The sequence below is a fragment of the Meriones unguiculatus genome, chromosome 8, assembly GCF_030254825.1.
Source record: "Meriones unguiculatus strain TT.TT164.6M chromosome 8, Bangor_MerUng_6.1, whole genome shotgun sequence".
NCBI classification, from domain to species: domain Eukaryota; kingdom Metazoa; phylum Chordata; class Mammalia; order Rodentia; family Muridae; genus Meriones; species Meriones unguiculatus.
This window is the reverse complement of record NC_083356.1, coordinates 29,629,890-29,648,399: the sequence shown is the minus strand read 5'-3', so window position 1 is coordinate 29,648,399 and position 18,510 is coordinate 29,629,890.

Here is an 18,510-nt window from a genome sequence, read left to right as displayed (position 1 = left end):
AAGCTGAATTTACCATGAGTATGCATGGGGGTGGATACAAAGAAAACATTCTTGCTTAGGTCTTTGATTTGTCTAAGTAAGAAAGGGGCACAGGTGCTAGTTAAACTAGAACTCTATTACACAGTGAACTGAGGATAATATACCTGGCTTCAGTAACTGCAGAATGACAAAGATGCTAACAGACCCCAGAGTCAGTCTTCATTTATTCTGGTACTACAAAGCAGATGTCATACGCTTACGTTTTTCCAGTAATCGTAGATCCAAAACTACCATCAGTGAGTACTCTTAAGTGAGTACTATTTAGGAAATGCTTCCATGCGGCTAGTGACACCTGAGGTTTGACTTTCACAATACTATCTTTGTTTAAGAACATAGAGACACCTGTAGGAAAGTGGTCACTGAATGGATGTGCACATGGTAGCCAGGGTTTGTGTCCTGTACAGCTCTGCCACCTTCTGGATCCATTATTATATATGCCACTCAAGCCTTACCCTTTATTTTGTTCATATGCATTTATACACAGTTATTATTTAACTGATGCTATATATTATTATACACCTATTACACATTCCTATGAGAAATGGTGTAATCTGTTTTCAAATATTTTATTAACTACTAAGTAGACATTTATACCAGTCCTTGTGACAAATGGTAGTCTAAAACTCATAGATCAGCTAAAATGCAGACAAAATCATATTTATTATCAACTTCATTTTCTTCAAGTTTTTTTGGGGGGTTGTTTTGTTTAATTTAGAGTTAGTTATTTAATATGTGTTTGAGTGTATGTATGCACCCATGTATGCGCACGTATCTCAAGATGTATGTAGAGGTCAGAAAACAACTTGCAGGAATCCTTTCTATCCTTTCGGTGTATGAATTCTGGGATCCCACTCAGGTCACCAGCCTTGGTGGCAATTGTCTTTACCTACTAAAGTATCTCACCAGCTTATCTGGCAGACTTTTTTTTTTAAATCTCTTTATGCATGTATACATCTAATACACTCACACATGAGAGACATTGTCTGATTTAGAATATTTTGCATAATGTTGGATTTAAACTCTCTCCAATATTGTGTTAATGTATATCAAAACTTTAGATCTGGTTTTCTAAATCATTAACTGATAACATAAGTTTCCTGCACAAAGACTGTTTCTTATTTCTTTGACACATTAAGTGACTTGTTGATACTGTGTGTCCTTGCCCAGTGGCAATGATCAGCTAGATCACAGCAACAGTATTGTAATTGTGTTTCATATTTCTTTGTGATCTTGATGCTCAGGCATTTTGGGATTTAGTGATTGGGGATAAAGTAGCTTTCCCAGGGCTATTCAAAGCCTTGGCAACTCTTAAGTTCAGCTTGTAAGACAGTACAGATTTCATTCACAGATTCATCAATGCATACATCCTAGAAGAAAAATTTGATCTTCTGAAAACATTCTGATGACAACATACCAACCAGAGACAACTATGTACCCTAAAGCCCAAGGTATTTATTCAAATAGCCTTCCTAAGCTACCCTACATTGTATTTTTCCAGAGATCACAGTAAAGAAATTCCCCATGTGTTTCCTGGGTCTTCCTGCTGAACTTGGTGTTTCCATATGTGATCTTTCCAGGAATGCCATGCTACTCCCTGTAGGTAACCATGATTTTTTTTTTAAATAGTTTTCAGTGGAAATGAACACTTTTATTCTTGGTCAAACCATATCTCAAAGATAACGTAAAGGCGATGTTTCTCACAACGTTTCAAATGTCCTTGTCCAAATCTTAGCAAATTTAATCATCAGTCTAAGTAACAAAATATTCTAGCCGAGTTGGATTCAAACATGCAGTAGACAGTGCAGAAGTAAGAGTTCATAGAGCTCTGCTAGACTGTCACAAGAGCAATCTGAAGGATCTGCGCAGTCAGAGAAGACCTCTTAGGGAAGCTGCCGTACTGCAGGAGTGAAAGCACAGCTGGACATGACTACTTGTTCTTGCTTATATTTCTCTTGCTATTCAAAAGCAACTCCAGAGAGTGATGGGTTTGTTTCAGCTTTTCAGGTTATAGTCCATCACTGAGGAAAGCCACAGCAAGAACACAAGTAGAAAGCTGTAGGAGAAACCATGGCTGAATGCTGCTTGCCAGCTCATTCACACACTCTTGCTTAGTTAGCTTTCTGATGTCCATGTGCCTAAGATATGCTGTTGCCCACTGGGAGCTGGACATTCCTACATCAATGAACAATGAAGTCAGTCTCTCACAGACATGTACACAGGAGAATCTGATCTAGGCAGTTCCTCAATGGAGACTTCCCTCAGATCACTCTAGGTTCTGTCATGTTGTCACATGGGGCTAACCAGAAACCACCTGAGGTGAAGGAAAGCTGTTTTCAAAATGGGAAGTAGAATATACACCAGAAAGGAAGACTGTTAGGGCTATGAGGCTTGAGAAAGATGAAGTTCTTTTTATAAACACAGAGAGGTCAAATGTTAATCAGGTTGAAGCACACCCTGCCCTTACTGGGACTGGATTTGAACTTCAGCTCTCCAGCTTCAGGTTCAATAGTCATTTAAAACTATGCAGCATTTTGGTGTCTTGCCTTCATCCGAGAAATAAGGATGCTTACCTTTTCATGAATGTTAGTGTCATTAAGCAACAAAAATCTGGTACTTTGCCAGTTTATATGTTTGTGACTTTTACTTTACTAGTACTGCTTTAAATGCTGAAGATGAAATACAAACGCTTGCACACACACTAGGAAAATGCTCTCCCACCGAACAAAACCCACAGTACTTAATACTATCAATCTTGAGCTGTGTGCATGTTTGCCAGAAATTAGTATTACATCCTAAAGTCGACTGGAAGCCCTGAGATATTTTAACCAAATGCATTTTACAGAACGAGATTTCCATCTTAGTAATAAACTTAATCAATCCAGGCACAGTGTAGAAGACTCAATGAGATGGATTTAGGGCTCTGAGTAGCTGTCCAAGATGGGTGGGTTGGAATAAGTGCTGATGTCAAGACCTTGCCAGGGAGAGAGAAGGTAAGAGAAGATAGACAGTAAGAAGGACAGTGAGAAAAGACAGTCAACAGGCTCTGCCACCTGATTTAGTGTGAAGATTGTGGGAGAAATGCTGCCCTAGGAGGCAGTAAATTATCCACAAAGAATGAGCATGCCTAGGAGACAATTCTTTATTGCTGTAAGCATCACTCTGGAGTAACAGCTTTGTAAATCATGGAACAGGTTCCTTCAGAAGTCTGGAGTTGTGGAATACAACCAGTAACACTTGGCCATTCTTTATACCTGCATAGAAACTTGGAAAAGTGTTTGTAAGAGGCTTGGCTTTTGGCTAGGGGATATATAAAAAATAAAGAAGAAAGGACATACTACAGTTTTGATAACTGACAAATCTCAGCCATGTATATATGTGTGTATATATGTATGTATGTATATTGACCACTGTAATACTCCTCTGAAGTGAGAAATAAAAGGATATTAGATAGACATGCACATTTGGGTGCATTCCATGTCAACACTTTCCCTAATATCATGCTAGCTTTGGGAACCATCTTAAATTCCAATGACAACTTATTATCTGATTATATAGAGAGTGACTAATCTGAATTTAGTTTGATTCAATCTTCTCATTCTTCAATGGATATTCTTATGGGATTCTAAGTTGTTATGGTGTGGCCTTCCCTTCATCATAGAGAGGTGGAATTAGGACCAAGCACACACACATCAGTGTTGTGGCTTCCAAATTATTCTGCTAATGTTGTCTCCTCTCTTCATTGTTGCTAATATTATTTATGTCCTTCCATCCACACTTCCTAAGATATCCAATGACTATAAAAGATGAAGGTAATTTCCAAGTTAAAGAAGAGGCAGGGAAGGTGGGATTGGGAGGAAACAATGGAGGGGTCTACACCTGGGATACAAATTGAATACACTGTAATAAATAATATGTATTATTTAAAAGTATTTTTGATATTATTTCTGTTGCAAAGTTGTACTAAAACTGCTCAATTCCATAAGAGAAAATGAATGGAAGATCATTCTAACACAAAGAGTAACTGCAGCTCTCACACACAGCTAAGAAAAAGAATATAACACTCATAGTCTCCTCCTGTCTCAATTCCTTCAGCATTTAACTGGTCTAAGAGGATTCTGGCCCCTCCCTCTTCCCTACACACAACATGCACACACACACACACAGGAGCATTGCACATACATACAAAGGAATCACAATTTTTCCTCTGGAAATATTGAGATATTTCTAAAAATTCACTCCGTAAGTGTTTTTGTGACTGAGCAATCCCCAAGGTATTATTGAACAACCATCACTCTCATATTTCCAGTTGCACTACACTCTCTGCTGCCTTGCTCAACCAGATGTCCAATATATCACTAGTTCCAAGACTGACAGCACCTCTCCCTGTTCTTCGATTTCTGTCACTGGGAAACCCTTAACCCTTTCTTCATCAGCACACATTTAAAAAACAATTATTACAACCAGACGTTGGAAACCCAGGTAGGGGCGTTTTGTTTCTTGGCCAGAAATAACAGGTATAGATGGTAAAACAGAAGACCCCACTAAGATTGGTTGAGCAAATCCTGACACACTACAGCAGAAACCCTGTTATGAGACTTCAAATTCTGCTCCATTTGGACAATTCATGAGTAATGAAGCTAGTCTTCATGTTAGAATTGTTAAACATCTTTTGATGGTTGACTGTCTGTGGGAATTCTGAGGCAGAAGGGTAACCTGGGTAGCGCCTAGAATGAGTAAAAGATTTGCAAGGTGATGATTCTAGGTACTAATTCTCGAATCAGCTACAAGATCTTCACCCTTGCCACCAGTCCGTGTCAAGACAGCTAATACATTAAGCACTGAATAACCAGAAAAAGAGCACACTGTCCCACTGTGGCTCTGCATCTGAGATGAGTGTGACAAAGGAAAGCCTCACAGTTCTGTGACGTTGCTTTCAAATGTATTGCAGGACTGTTGTCTAACTTTACACTCTCTAAGAGAAGATATCCAAAATAGAAAAAAAAATTGTAAATGTATCAAAAATGCTTGCTAAAATCATCTTCAGGAACTCTCTTTTTTGTTCGAGGGAAATAACGGAAGTTCTTACTTTATTTTTTCCTAAATGTAGTTTCTTGAACTGAAAGTGATGAGTGTTTGCGGTTGGAGCTGTAGGGGAATTAGGGAGCTGCTGAGAGTGAATGAATACTAATCTAAATGCCGTGCAACTGTGCAACTATAAACACAGACAATGCCAGTACATGACAACAAAAAGGAAATGTTTACAGAACAGGAGCTAGGGTCATTCCAAGGAGGCCTCTTTTCCCAAACACACAGAAACACTTTGAGAATACCTGGGTCAGCTTGTTTGTTTTTCTTCTGTGGCCTTTGTGTTTGTTTTTATGTAAACTCAGTTAATTTGTAAGTTCTACAAAGAGATTCAGGAGAAAATGAATATTTTACTATAGCATGCAAAATGTGAACATCAAAAGGATGACAGCAAATAATCTAATATGGCATGAAGCCCTTGTCTATGGAATCCTTTCATTAAATCCACAATTCTACCATTCTTCCTAACAGAAAATACAATAGTATAGGTTGATTCATCATGATCATCATCATCACCCTCACCATTACTATTACCATCAATCATTGCCACCATCATCACCACCATAATTAGGAAGAATTACTACATATATTGTAGTATTTCATTATCTGATAGGCAAGAGCATTTCCAAATGGGTAGCATCTTTCTCAATTTACACGGGGAAAACTGAAGAGCTATCATTGCTAGTGAGTTGACCAAGCTGAGCTGATGTGGAGAGTGAAAAACAAAACAAACAAACAAATAAATAAAACCCTTTATGTTTACTATATATCTTTTCACTTTTTAACCCTTGGAGTATAAAAATAAAATAATTTATCTTATAATCTTATAAACAAATTACTTTAAAACTATGAGCAAAATCTGTCCTAGTCAAAATCAGAATAAAAACTTTTTCCACCTTTTCTATTTTACACTCTTTCCTTACACATTCCAAAATCCTAATTCTTGAGGATATAGAGGAAGATAAACCTAGAACCTCCCCCCCTTTGGTTTTGCTTACATTTCACACATATTTATCAGAATGAGAAGAGTCTATGGCACAGATATTACATAACTTTGAAATCAGCAGATAAGTGACAAAGAATAAATATATACAGATAAGCTGTGCATGAGTTTTCTTCTTTTAATTGGGGTGGTTACTCAAATGACATAACATGGGAGAGCAATAGAAAGGGATACTGGAAGCAAAGACTAGACCAGAGATTGAACATACTAGCTCAGATGACTATCATCTGTTTATATTAAATGCTTTTGAACTGTAAAAACATTTTCCTTTATATTTATTCTTCTCTCATAGAATACATCTCTACTGCAGCCTCCTTTCTCTCCATTCCTCCCAGACCACCCCCACTGTCCCTAGGTCCACTGTTCCTCTATTTTCCTTCAGAAGACAAAACAAAACAAAACAAAACAAAGCAAAAATAACACCTACCAATGCTGAACACAGCATAACATGATCCAACAACAGTAAACACAAGCTTGATGAAACAACTCAGTAGGAGGAAAAGGCTCTCATGAGTCACCAAAAGAGACACACCACAACTCCCATTGTTGGGCGATGCAAAGAAAAAAAAATTAAGTAAAAACATGTATGCATACACCCTTTTACAGACCCATGCGGGCTTTGTGGTTGCTACTTCAGCTCATTTCAGTGATTCTGCCTATAGCTTCAGCTTGAAAAAAGTCACTGCAACAAGAATAACAACAAAAAAAGTTTCTTGGAGCAAAGTGAGGTAAATACATTTGTCTGTCAAGACACGGGAAGCAGTTGAAGCCAGGGAACAGGACAAGAGCCTACCATTGAAAAACTGACTCTACCCACCCAGGGATGGAGGCAGAGGCTGAGACTCACAGCCAAACTTTGGGAAGAGTGCAGAGAGATTTATGGAAGAGTTGGGGCTTTAAAAGAACTGTAGAGGACAGGAGCTACCACAAGACCAACAAAGCCAATGAATATGGGCCTGGGGACGCGTCTGGAGTCTGATGCACTAAACAAACACCATGCATGGAGAGGAGCTAAGCCCCCTGCAGATAAGCAGCTCAGTCTCCATGTGAGTTTCTCTAGTAAGGGGAGCAGGGCCTGTCTTTGTTGCCTCCTCCTGGATCACTTCCCCCTGGCTGGGCAGTCTTGCCAGGCCACAGAAGAGAATGCAGGCAGTCCTGATGAGACTTGGCAAGCTCAGGTCAGCTGTTAGAAGAGAAGAGCTTCCCAATTGAGGACTAGGGAAGGAGAATGGGGCGGGGGTGGTGGGGAGGCAGGGAAAATCGGACCATAATGAGACTGGGGTGGAGGGTCTACGATCCGGAGGTAAAGTGAATCAATTTAAAAATAATAAATTTAACTAAAAGGAAAAGAATTTCAAGTGTCAGCATGTGTACTTAAAGGACACTCGGAACAGTGGCGGCGTGGTGTCAGCTGTCCCTGTTTGAGGTTCTCAGGGAATCTCCCCTCAGTTCTGCTGCTGATGCTGTCATCAAGCTCTGGGATCTGCATTACCAGTGGCTGAGAGAACAGTCTTTAGGTCTCCCAGTGTAACTGCAAATCCACGTTCTTCCCTAAGTCCCTAGTTTACATCTGATATTTGGTACAGGCGACTTGTATTTGTATGTTGCTTCGTTTTCCTGTAATCCTCACTCCTTTTCCTTTATGCAATGTTCTTTTCTGCCTCTAGAAATATCTTTACTGAAATTTATTTTATGAGATGTTTTCATCCCACACATGTTTTCACTTGGTTGCTGTTCTCAAGATACAAGGTTAGTCAATTTTTTGGCATTTGTGTCGGGCTTTTAAATGAGATTCTTTCAGAAAGTATATATGGGGTCTTTTCTTATTCTCTCTCTCTCTCTCTCTCTCTCTCGTATACAACGTTGACTGCATGAACACCTGCATGCCAAAAGAGGGTTTGAGCCACCATGTGGTTGATGGAAATTGAACTCATGACCTCTGGAAGAGCAGCCAGTGCTCTTAACCTCTGAGCCATCTCTCCAGCTATATGGGGTCTTTTTAAAATTCACCCCAATGCTATCTTTGTTTGTGGTATATTTAGAGCATTTGAACTGGACATAATTTTGTTAAAATTCTTTATATCTTTGCTGTAGTAATTGTTTTGGGGTTTCTTTTATCCTGTCATTGGCCAATTGCACAAGAATTATTTCAGCTTTTGTTATTTATTTTTTGTGGTTGTTCTCAGCATTCACACATATGTAATATATTTAATATATGTAATATATATATATATATGAATAAACACACACATATATAAAGGTCTGTGTGTGTGCATGTGTGAAATTTATCAAACTCTATTAATACTTTTGAATTTCAATGAATTATAAAAATCCTTAAAACTTACATTCCTTGTCCTGTCCCTGAGTTGCATAACTTTTTAAATATTTTCTCTGCCTGGAGAAAAGCTGCTTCACAGATAGTTTGATTGTTGTTTCACCTACCAAAGTAAGTGGCCAGGGTGGTGATGGGAATCTCAGTTGTAGTTACTGATGTTTTTGCTTAAGTGTTTTTGCTCATTCTTTCTCCTCTCCTTTCTCTTTACATACCATCTTTTAGCCATATCTTACCAGTCATGTCATTTAAGACAGATTTTATTTATGGTCTTCTATCTGAGCATGGCTGGAGCTGCTCTCTATTCTGGGTATGTTATTTTACTTGGTGTGGCTTTCTTGGTTTACGAGTTCTTTTCATTTAGCACCCGAGTCAAAGCTTCCTGTTCATTCATTGGTTTTATGTGTGCTTGTAATTGCTTGCTGAAGCATTTTTATGATGAGTTATTTAAAGTCTTTTCAGACAGACCCAGCGTATCTGTCATTTTGGCATTGGCATTCCCTTATTATCTCTTTTTTTTAAAAAAAAAAATCAGTTTGAGATCTTTTTTATCCTTAGTATAACAAATGATTTTCCTTCGAAAATAAGATGTCCATTATTTCCTGACACTCGTGATCTTATTCAATCCTGCTGTTTCCACTATCTCTCTGTGACTCCTGCAGTGACGCAGCAAGGATTTGAATGTCACTGTATTACTGCAGATGGATACAGAAGTCTAAGTTCCTATCTCAGACTCCACCAATACTCAATAGTATTCCTCTTCCTTACTGTTCTGAGGCAGGGGGATGATTCTGTTACAGAATAGCAGAAATGAATGTCCCAGCTCCATACTCAGCCTTTTTGGAAAACTCACTGACAGTTGGAAGGTTATAACTCCCACAGGGCCCTTGCTAATAGGTGTGGTGGAAATCACAGGCTTTCTGTGGTACCTAAGTGCAGAAGATAAGTCAAGTTTTATTACATCTCAAATACACACAGGAGGCAAGAGACTGTCCTGGGGAATTCAGCAGTAGGATGCTGTCCCTTAGATCACATTGTCTAAAACTGCTGTCATGATCTTCCTCCATCATCACGGTCCAGAAGCTCTTTACCTTTTCTATTCCATTCAGATTATTTTCTTTTCATTTTCCTTATCTTTTTCTTCTCTTTAACTCTCAAACACTTATTAGAAGACTGAGATTATGCAGAAATGAGAAATTAAGGTTGACACACTCCACCTAAATGAACAGTGTGAAATTAAAAAGCAGGAAATTTTTTTTTTCTTGAGAAACACACTACAAGGGGTAAATATTAACACATAACACATTCACCCTTGGAACACCATATATTGGAAAGATAATACACACAGCATTGTAGCAGAGGAGCTTAAAGCACGGGGAGAAACACTTAAGAAGGAAAGATCGCAGAAGACTAAAGTGCAATTGGCATCCAGCACTTTGTAAAGAAAAAAGATGGAGAGGATGCATACCAGGGAAAGTGCCTGGGAAAGGTGGCATGGCCATATCCATCTTGGTTGCCTTGGATCTTGTGCTTCAAATGGACATGTCAATTTATTTCTACACTGTTTAGCAGAATATTAAGAAATAAACGTCTGCTTTTATCTTTTATACCTAGCCTTTCAACTCCAGTACCTGGTGGATAGAGCAAGGGAAAAGAAATGACAAAAGAAATGAACACAGGCATTTCACCTTTGGGGACAGCATTTTTAGTGGAGATGGACCATCTGCACTACACTTTATTTTTTTTTTTTTTCCCTGTGAAGAAGTTAGTTGACTACACTAGGCACTTAAAAAGCCTGAGTGTTAACTGACAGGCTCGGTGGACTCTTTCCCTTCCATAACCTATCCTTCTGTTTTATTTGGATAGTACAGTTCAAGTGTACTTTCTCTCCAGAAGTGATGATACAGCCTTAGCTTCCCCTTTAGACCTCACACTAGTAGTTTTAAAAAAATCTCTTTGGCTCCTGCCTTTTATGCAAGGACTCCAAAGAACAGTCTGTTATGCATCTTGGTTTTATGTCTTTTTATTACCCCATACTGCAGTCTTAAAAACTCTTTGTCTTTAACATTTCCAGAACAATCCACAAATATTAGCTAACCGATTCATTTCTCAACCCCAGGAGTTTGGGTCACTGAGATTATTTCTGCTTCACAGATGAACAAGCAGAATGGACAAGGTGAAGGGATTTGCTTGTGTCTGCAGAACAGAGCTTAGAACTTGTGTGTCCTTCACAAAAATCACAGTTCCTAACTGCTTACCACACTGCTGCTCTGTTCTTGAGAAGCAATGAGTAGAAGAAAGGTATAAGAGGGTCAGGGAAATGCAGAGAACAATGTCTTGTCCTTGGACAAGACAGACCACTCTCTGGAGCTAAGTCCTGCTCTGTATATGTTTATGTTTTGGGGATTGTTTCCTGGCTTTTGAGTGGCAGGAGAGATATATCTTTGTAATAATAAAATCACTGAGTCATGATATGCCTTCAATAATAAAGTCTGTGTCTGGAAAATGGAAACTGCTAGACTATAGTACTGGCCACTGGGGGCTGAGGCAAGATGATTGCCATGAGGCCAAGGTTAGCCTGACTATACAATGTCTTCTAGACAGTCCAAGGCTACCAAGTTAGTCACTGTCACAAATAAAACAAACAAAGAACAGAAAGGGAGGGAGGAGGGAAGAAAGAGACTGAAAACTGAGAACCTGAGAGACAGGTTACTTCATTAAGTGTGTACCCCATAAGCATGAGGACACACGCTTTTGATTTCAAGAAAGAGCATAAAAAAAGCTGAAGACAGCTTTATACATGCCTTATGGTATCACAGGAAACTCCCCTATTCTGTTGTTACACTCTTTCTTTCCCTCTTTGTCAATGTTCCCTGAGCCTTAAGTGCAAGAGACATTTTATAGATGTAGCCACTTTGAATGGACTCCACAACTCTGCAGTTTGATAGGTTCTGATTTCTGTAATGGTCTCCATTTGTTTCAAAGAAATGTTGTTCTCCTGATGACCGGGGAGGACTACAGTTTTCTGTGGCTACAAAGACGAATACTTAGAATGCAGTAAGAGATTGTGGTGGTTTAATAAAGAGGATAAGACTATAAAGTCTTGCCAGCATGGCTGCCTAAACGTGAGCTGAACAAAGACAACAATAGGCATGCCAAAATGGATGGAGAAAAGACCACAAGGCCTCAACTATACACAAAGAACTACAGGCAACTAAAGAATTCTGAGTAGAAAAAAACGTTTTCCCGCAGGGAAGATAATACCAATTGGTTATCCAATACTAAATGATGATCCTTGAAATTATACATACATATATATATATATATATATATATATGTATATGCAACATTATACAGACAGAGCAAATTGCATTTAGAGCTATATATGTATATATACACATATACACATATAATAACAATTAATTAAAAGGACTATATAAATTTTAAGGATAGCAAATAGAATATTGGAGGGTTTAAATGAAAGAAAGGGAAAAGGAAATGACATAATTAAATACAATCTCAAAAATAAAAGAAACAATTAAAACATTAAAAACCAGATAAAGAACACACACCACAAAAAAACAAAACAACAAAACAGGTGGAAGGGTTGGCATACTTCTAATCCCAGTGTTGTGGAAGCAGAAGCAGGTAGGCCTCCAGCACTCACTGACCAGCCTAACTGAGTCAGTAAGTTTTAGGCCTGTAACAGGGGCTTGTCCCAAAAATAAGGTGGTGTGAACCTGATGAAGACCAGAGGTTGAGCTATGACCACTTCATGAACATATGCATATGAACACAGGTGGGCGTGTGCACCTGCAAACACACACACACAGAGGGAGAGAGGAAGGAGAAAGGAGAAAGACTTAGAAATGCAGGCTTCCTTCTTCCCCTCTGCCTGACTAAACCGTCGTGTGCAGAATTTGTTAGAATTACACATGTGCTTTATGTGGGTTTATGAAGGTTAATTGCCTAAGTAAGTTCTTTTAACTTATAAAAGCCTGGAATACTTTGTTTTATAAAGCCTTTGTTCTCTTGACAGTTAAAAAAAAAACCCACCTGGGTTGTGGTGGGGAGAATGTAACAGAATTTATTAAGTAGCATAGCAAGTGGAGGTGAACTAATTATAACAGATGCTGGCTCAAGGAAGACACTGGATCCTACCCTATTTGAACACACACACATGCACAGGCACACACACACACACACACACACACTCACTCACTCACTCACTCACTCATTCACAGGAAGGGTACTTCTAATTTCCCTCATGGGGCCAACTACAGAGGTCATCGAGTGTTGAAAGTAGAATAAATACATGTGATTTGAGAAAAATTAACAACAGATAGCCTGACACAGAGTCTAAAAGACTGGTTGAAATTAGCCTCATGAATAGACATTTTCTGTATAAATAATAAATGCTACACAGACTGTTTGGGGGGGTGTTTTTATTGTTAGCTCAGCTATATTGTACATTCTGCCTGTGCTTACTTTAGGCCTTTGTTGTAATAGATCTCTGTTAAACATTGAGTGGACATGGGGATAATTTCTTTAAAATAATATCAGCAAAAAATGTGACCACAAAGGGCACAGAGGGTTCAGATATATTACAATCTAGATAAACTACCCTTTTTAATGTTTTTATTTAATTTTTATAATGATCACAGGTTATTTATTTGTATCCCACCCTCCCTCCCTCATCTCCTCCCTACCCCTTTCCAAGTCCACTGCTAGGGGCTTTACATCCACCAACGGATTGATATTCTGATATGGAGATGAATTCAAGTCCATTAAAAGTCAATCTAATTATTTTGTTATTCTGAAATACATTATTTTAAATTTTTGATAGATGTTATGTTTATGCCTGTGTGTCTGCATGTATGTGTGTGCAGATGCTGGAGGAGTCCAGAAGAGAGTGTCGGATTCCCTGGAAATAGACTTACAGATGATTGAGAGTTGCCTAAAAGGGTGCTAGTAAGGAAACCCCAATCTCCAACAAGAGCAATATAAGCTCTTCGCCAGTAAATTTCCAGTCCCCTGAACTACATTCTTTATAATTGAAATCTAGGGGATTACAATGTTGGTACCTAAACACTGAATGTTTTGACTGTATTGTTTTGTTTTAATTCATTTTTTAGGATAACTTTGCTGGCATTATTTCTCCTAAAGTAGCATGTGGTATTTTCCCACAAGGCTTAGAAATGTGGTTCAGATGTATTGTGAGAGATCTGTGACATCCCACAGGAACCTAGTGTTTGGCACAGTCAAAGGGACAAAGCTGCAGAATTAGAGTTTTACATAAAAAAAAGTAGTAGAAAAAAAGAGAAGTATACACTGAAAAATCTTACATCCTAGGATGTCATTTTTCTACCTCTCCCTTGGCTTTTTGATGCATCACAGGGAATGTTCAAGAAGGCGGCAACAAACACTTTAACAAAGGGATCAATCAAATCTCCCTGAAGAGAGTATCCGTGCAGTGGGTACACTGGTTCTTGAACATCAGAAATAGGAATACAGAAAAGCAGAGAGCAGAGCCTCTAGGAACAGGAAGAACTGATTGCATAGACCTCATTCCTAGGGTAGTGTGTGTGTGTGTGTGTGTGTGTGTGTGTAAGGTTAAGGGGTTGGAAGTTCTAAGAAAATTGTAAAATCTTTTCTAACTGTATCACATGACGTGGGTGTGTTCTATCAAAATTAACATCTTTTTACATCCTTACATTGAATGCCATTAAAAGGTTTTGCATTGAACAGGACAAGGGGCTCCTCTTAGACTAGTCAGAGATATAACAGTCATGCCCGAGGTGCGCTTCAGAGCTGTTTACATTTTGATGACAAGTGAGTTCCTTGAAAACGCTCATGGGAACTGCACCTCCTTGACCATGATGCTGCTACCTAAGTATAACATCTTTCAATGCAGATAGTGTTCGATATATAAACTAAATTAGCTCGTTCTCTCATCCTCTCACTCCATCTTCTCTGTCCTTTCATTATTAGCTTGTATATGCTTCCACCGTAGCCAGCGCATTTTAATTACATTTTCTGCTTGATAAATTTCAAATTCTCTGCCTTTTCTTTTGGGTAATCCTACAATTTGATTGAAGGTTTTCTAATACTGTGAACTTAATGTATAATAAAACACCTAAACCTCACACATTGGCCTGCTCTTTTTTAGGCTTTATGACAGCACAGTGGCTGTCGATATGGTCAGGTACATCACAAATGATGGTAATACGAGTAGCAAGAAAAGAATGTCTGGTCCTTTTTAAAGGAAGGTTTGTACATTGTGGAAATACCAGCCATGTTTAATAGAAGAAATATTGAAAAGTTACATCACAGTGACGCAGGAATGAAAATTGCACCTGACGGTTTCAGTCGTCACATAGAAGTTAACATTGCTCATCAGAGCTGTGACTAGCTTGTATTGAGAAAATTCAGCCTAAGTAGTGAGGCTGTTCTGGGCATAAAATACCTGACTTCTGTGACAATGACTTAAAAACAAATGTGTTTCTTAGTCAAAAACAAAAGGCCATATTTGAGACTCCTATTGATTTTAGTTTACTGATGATCACATGCTGCGTCTACTCCATTCCTGTTTCACTATAAAGCACAGCACTCAGGTAACGATATGCATAACTGTTAGGCTCCACAGCAACAGACTTGCCACATTTGGGGTAGTATGCGAACTGAGCGAATGGTAAGTGAATGGAGATGGATAGATTGTGGCTTGAAAGAAGTTCCCAAAAAATTCATCTGACAAAGCCTTGGAAAAGGGAAAACAGTATCTCCGGTCTGCATTATCATACCACGATGTTTAGTTACATAAGAAATTATGATGGAAAAAAAAAAACCCTAAAATCTGAATTGAGAACACATAGAACTTCATGTCAAAATCAGTAGGTCTGGGAAATCAATTGCCTAGAGAGAGGAGATGAAGAAAAATGGGCTGATAGATATGAAGTAGTCTTTCAATGTAAATTTAAATTGGGGTACACAGAGAAGATAGGAACTACTAGGAACAATGTGGAGATTTCAAGTAAGTTGGGTTAGAAAGTAGGAGATATGAAGGGGAAGAGTTGAGTAATGGAAAAGTGGATTAGTTAAACTTCAAAATGTCGCATGGAAATTTCTATTGTAGAAATTTACTAAAATATATACTGCATAAAATTTTTAAGTGATGTTATGCCTATATGAGGGGAAAATGCCTCTCAAAGAAAGTATAGTCTAGCAAAGAAAAAAGTTCAATGCAAGAAATGGGTTTTGTCTTTTTGAGTTTTTCTTTATTGAAGTATCATAGATCCCCTAAATATTACACATGATTGCCACTGATGTTGGTAAGCATTCAGACAGTAATGGTAAGACTGCATTGTTGGGATTACTACATATTTGAGTCATGTAACATGTAGAAATAGTGGTATCAATGTTATGATAGTAACCACTCACTTTAATATTGTACATAAAGTTCACTCCATATGCTGAAAACTCTGTCTTCTACTATAAACTCAGCCCAAACCCATGGACATCCAAGTCATAGACCGTAGAAGAGACTTTTTCACTAATATTTTTGTTAAATGGGCATAGTAACTATCTGTTTCAGTTCTCACTTTTATGGCCACAGATTAGTGCATCTGTCAACCCTCATCAAAGAAGTTAATTTTTTTAAACTAGATGACATCTAACACAGAGATCCACAATGTATAGAGAATAAGAGACTCTAGAATACTCAGTTCATAATGAGAGACCTACATCATCCAAAGATTCAAAGTTCATTGTGGAAGAAGGTAAAAATATTGCAAGAGCAGAAGGAATATACTTCTGTAGTGAAGTAGTATTTGCTGGAAATGGCAGGAACTCACGGGAGCTAGTAGTGTATTCATTCGACTTGTACAACCTCAAAACAGCCAAAATCCCTGTATGTATGAGGAGGAACTCATATGATCCCATCCATAAAGTTTTGGATCTCATTCTGGTTCTTTTTTAAATCCTTAGTTTTGCTTACTCCTTCCCTTAAACTCATTCCCAAACACCCAAACACGATTTAACACCAAAGATATATGGCATTCCTTCTTTCTGATTTTATAATGCCCATCCCAGATACTACAGGTAATTAACCAAAACTCCTAGTATCAAATCTGGTACATGTCACTGTAGGTTGTTGCTTTGATAGCCCTAGAGGCCTCCACCCTCAGTTGTCAATCAGAAGTAGTATAGTCAGACACTATAGTTACCAAATACCTAGGGTGACTAATTCAAAGAAACCATGCCGAAACTAAATTAGAAGCTTTCCCTCTGCAAGATAGCCTTTATAATGTCAGAAATTGCCATGCACCTAGTGTGGGGAGAAAACCCAGCAATGATAGCATTTCCCAGCTGTAAAAAGGAATATTTATTCGCCTGCTTTGTTGTCTGGGAGGCTTACTGCCTTCTTCTACTAACCTAGTCCTACTCCTGGAAGCTCATAGCCTCCATACAATCTAACCTAGGCCTAGATGTTTTCAGCCCCTGAGACTTACTGCTTAATAAGCTCACAGTTTCTTGTTCTTTCTGAGTTCATGGGTGGCTGGATCAACTCAGCTCTTTTAGTTCAAACGACTCTCCCAGCTGACTTACTCAATCTGACTTTTCTCAGTCTCTGAATTGCTCTTCTTGGCCTCAAACTAACTCCAGCAAACTTTTCTAATCTTCTGGCTCCTTGACTACTTCTCATTCTCCTACTCATTTGGTATTCAACTGAGTTCTCTCTCTCTGCAGTCTCTCTATTACTGTTCCAGTGAAACTGTTCCCAGGGTCTGTCTGTCTCTGTCTCTTTCTTCATCAACCCTTAAGTAGCTTCCCTTTTCTCTCTCTTCTCATGAGAATTGGACAAATCCTGTTCTGTCAAGTATTTCTCTGATTTGCCACTGTTTCTGCCATTCAATTAAACATCACTTTCAAACACAGGTGCTTCTTTCTGAAAACTAACTTTACCTTCATTGTTTCAGGTTAAAGGTGTTTACCACCATGTCTAGACTTAAGCTTTCCTTAACCTGAAACTTGTGCTATACCAGGCTGGTCTCAGATTTGCTTGCACCTATCTCCTGGTTTAAAGGCCTGTTTGTATTATAACAAGATCACACAGACCTAGAGGGTCCGTGATCTCTTGCCAGAGCAGCCATGTTCTGAATTAAAATTCCTCTACACCCAGTTGTGGAACCTACATGCTACAATAGCAGCTTACAAAGAGTTGGTGCTTATTGGCACAACTGTTACTTGAATAACCAACTGATTTCTGGTTGGATCTGAGGCACTCTTCATAGGAGGGAGGTCATGCCTTGTACTGTGGACCTGGATAAAGGCCCATGGATAAAAATGACACAAGCAATAGGGTGAACCTTATGAATTGTTACATAGACATGTTGTCCACCTGCTTCTAAAATTCTTATTTTTTATGCTGATTAAGTAGTGCTGTTTTCACCTTTAATCAAAGAAGCTTTTTATTATTATTATTTTGCAGGGAATGGTGATAAATGCAGACAGACATCACTAATCAAATTTCTAATGACAATCAACTGTTCAGTTCTCAGTCTTAAAACAGGACACACATGTCACCTTTTCCAAAGGAGAGAGAGTAGAAAGAAAATAAAAACCAGATGATAGGAAGGTCTTGAACTGCTGTTTTACAGGCATGATGTTATTCTGGTATTGATAAATTCACAGCAGCTTCATTTGCTTGTATGGTGCTTGCACAAGCCTCAGCCGATAAATATTCAGCCATAGATGATGGAGAATCTCTGCCACCCAACCCTGGTGAGCTTAAAAATAATCAAGAGCTGTTGAAGGAGAAGTCATTGTCTTCTGTCAAACAACCAGCGCTGTTCCTAATGCTCCTTGAACTGTGACATATTACTTTTAACACTAATGGTTGTGTTTAAACCAGGTGGTTTCACTTCTCTCTCCCAACCTTTTCACCTTCCACCCCTGCTCTCCCAACCACCTAATCACTCCCTTCTTTCCTTTTCTCACCCCTTCTCCCACCCAGTTCTCTCTGTCCATGCACTTCAGATGTCTATTTTTTTTT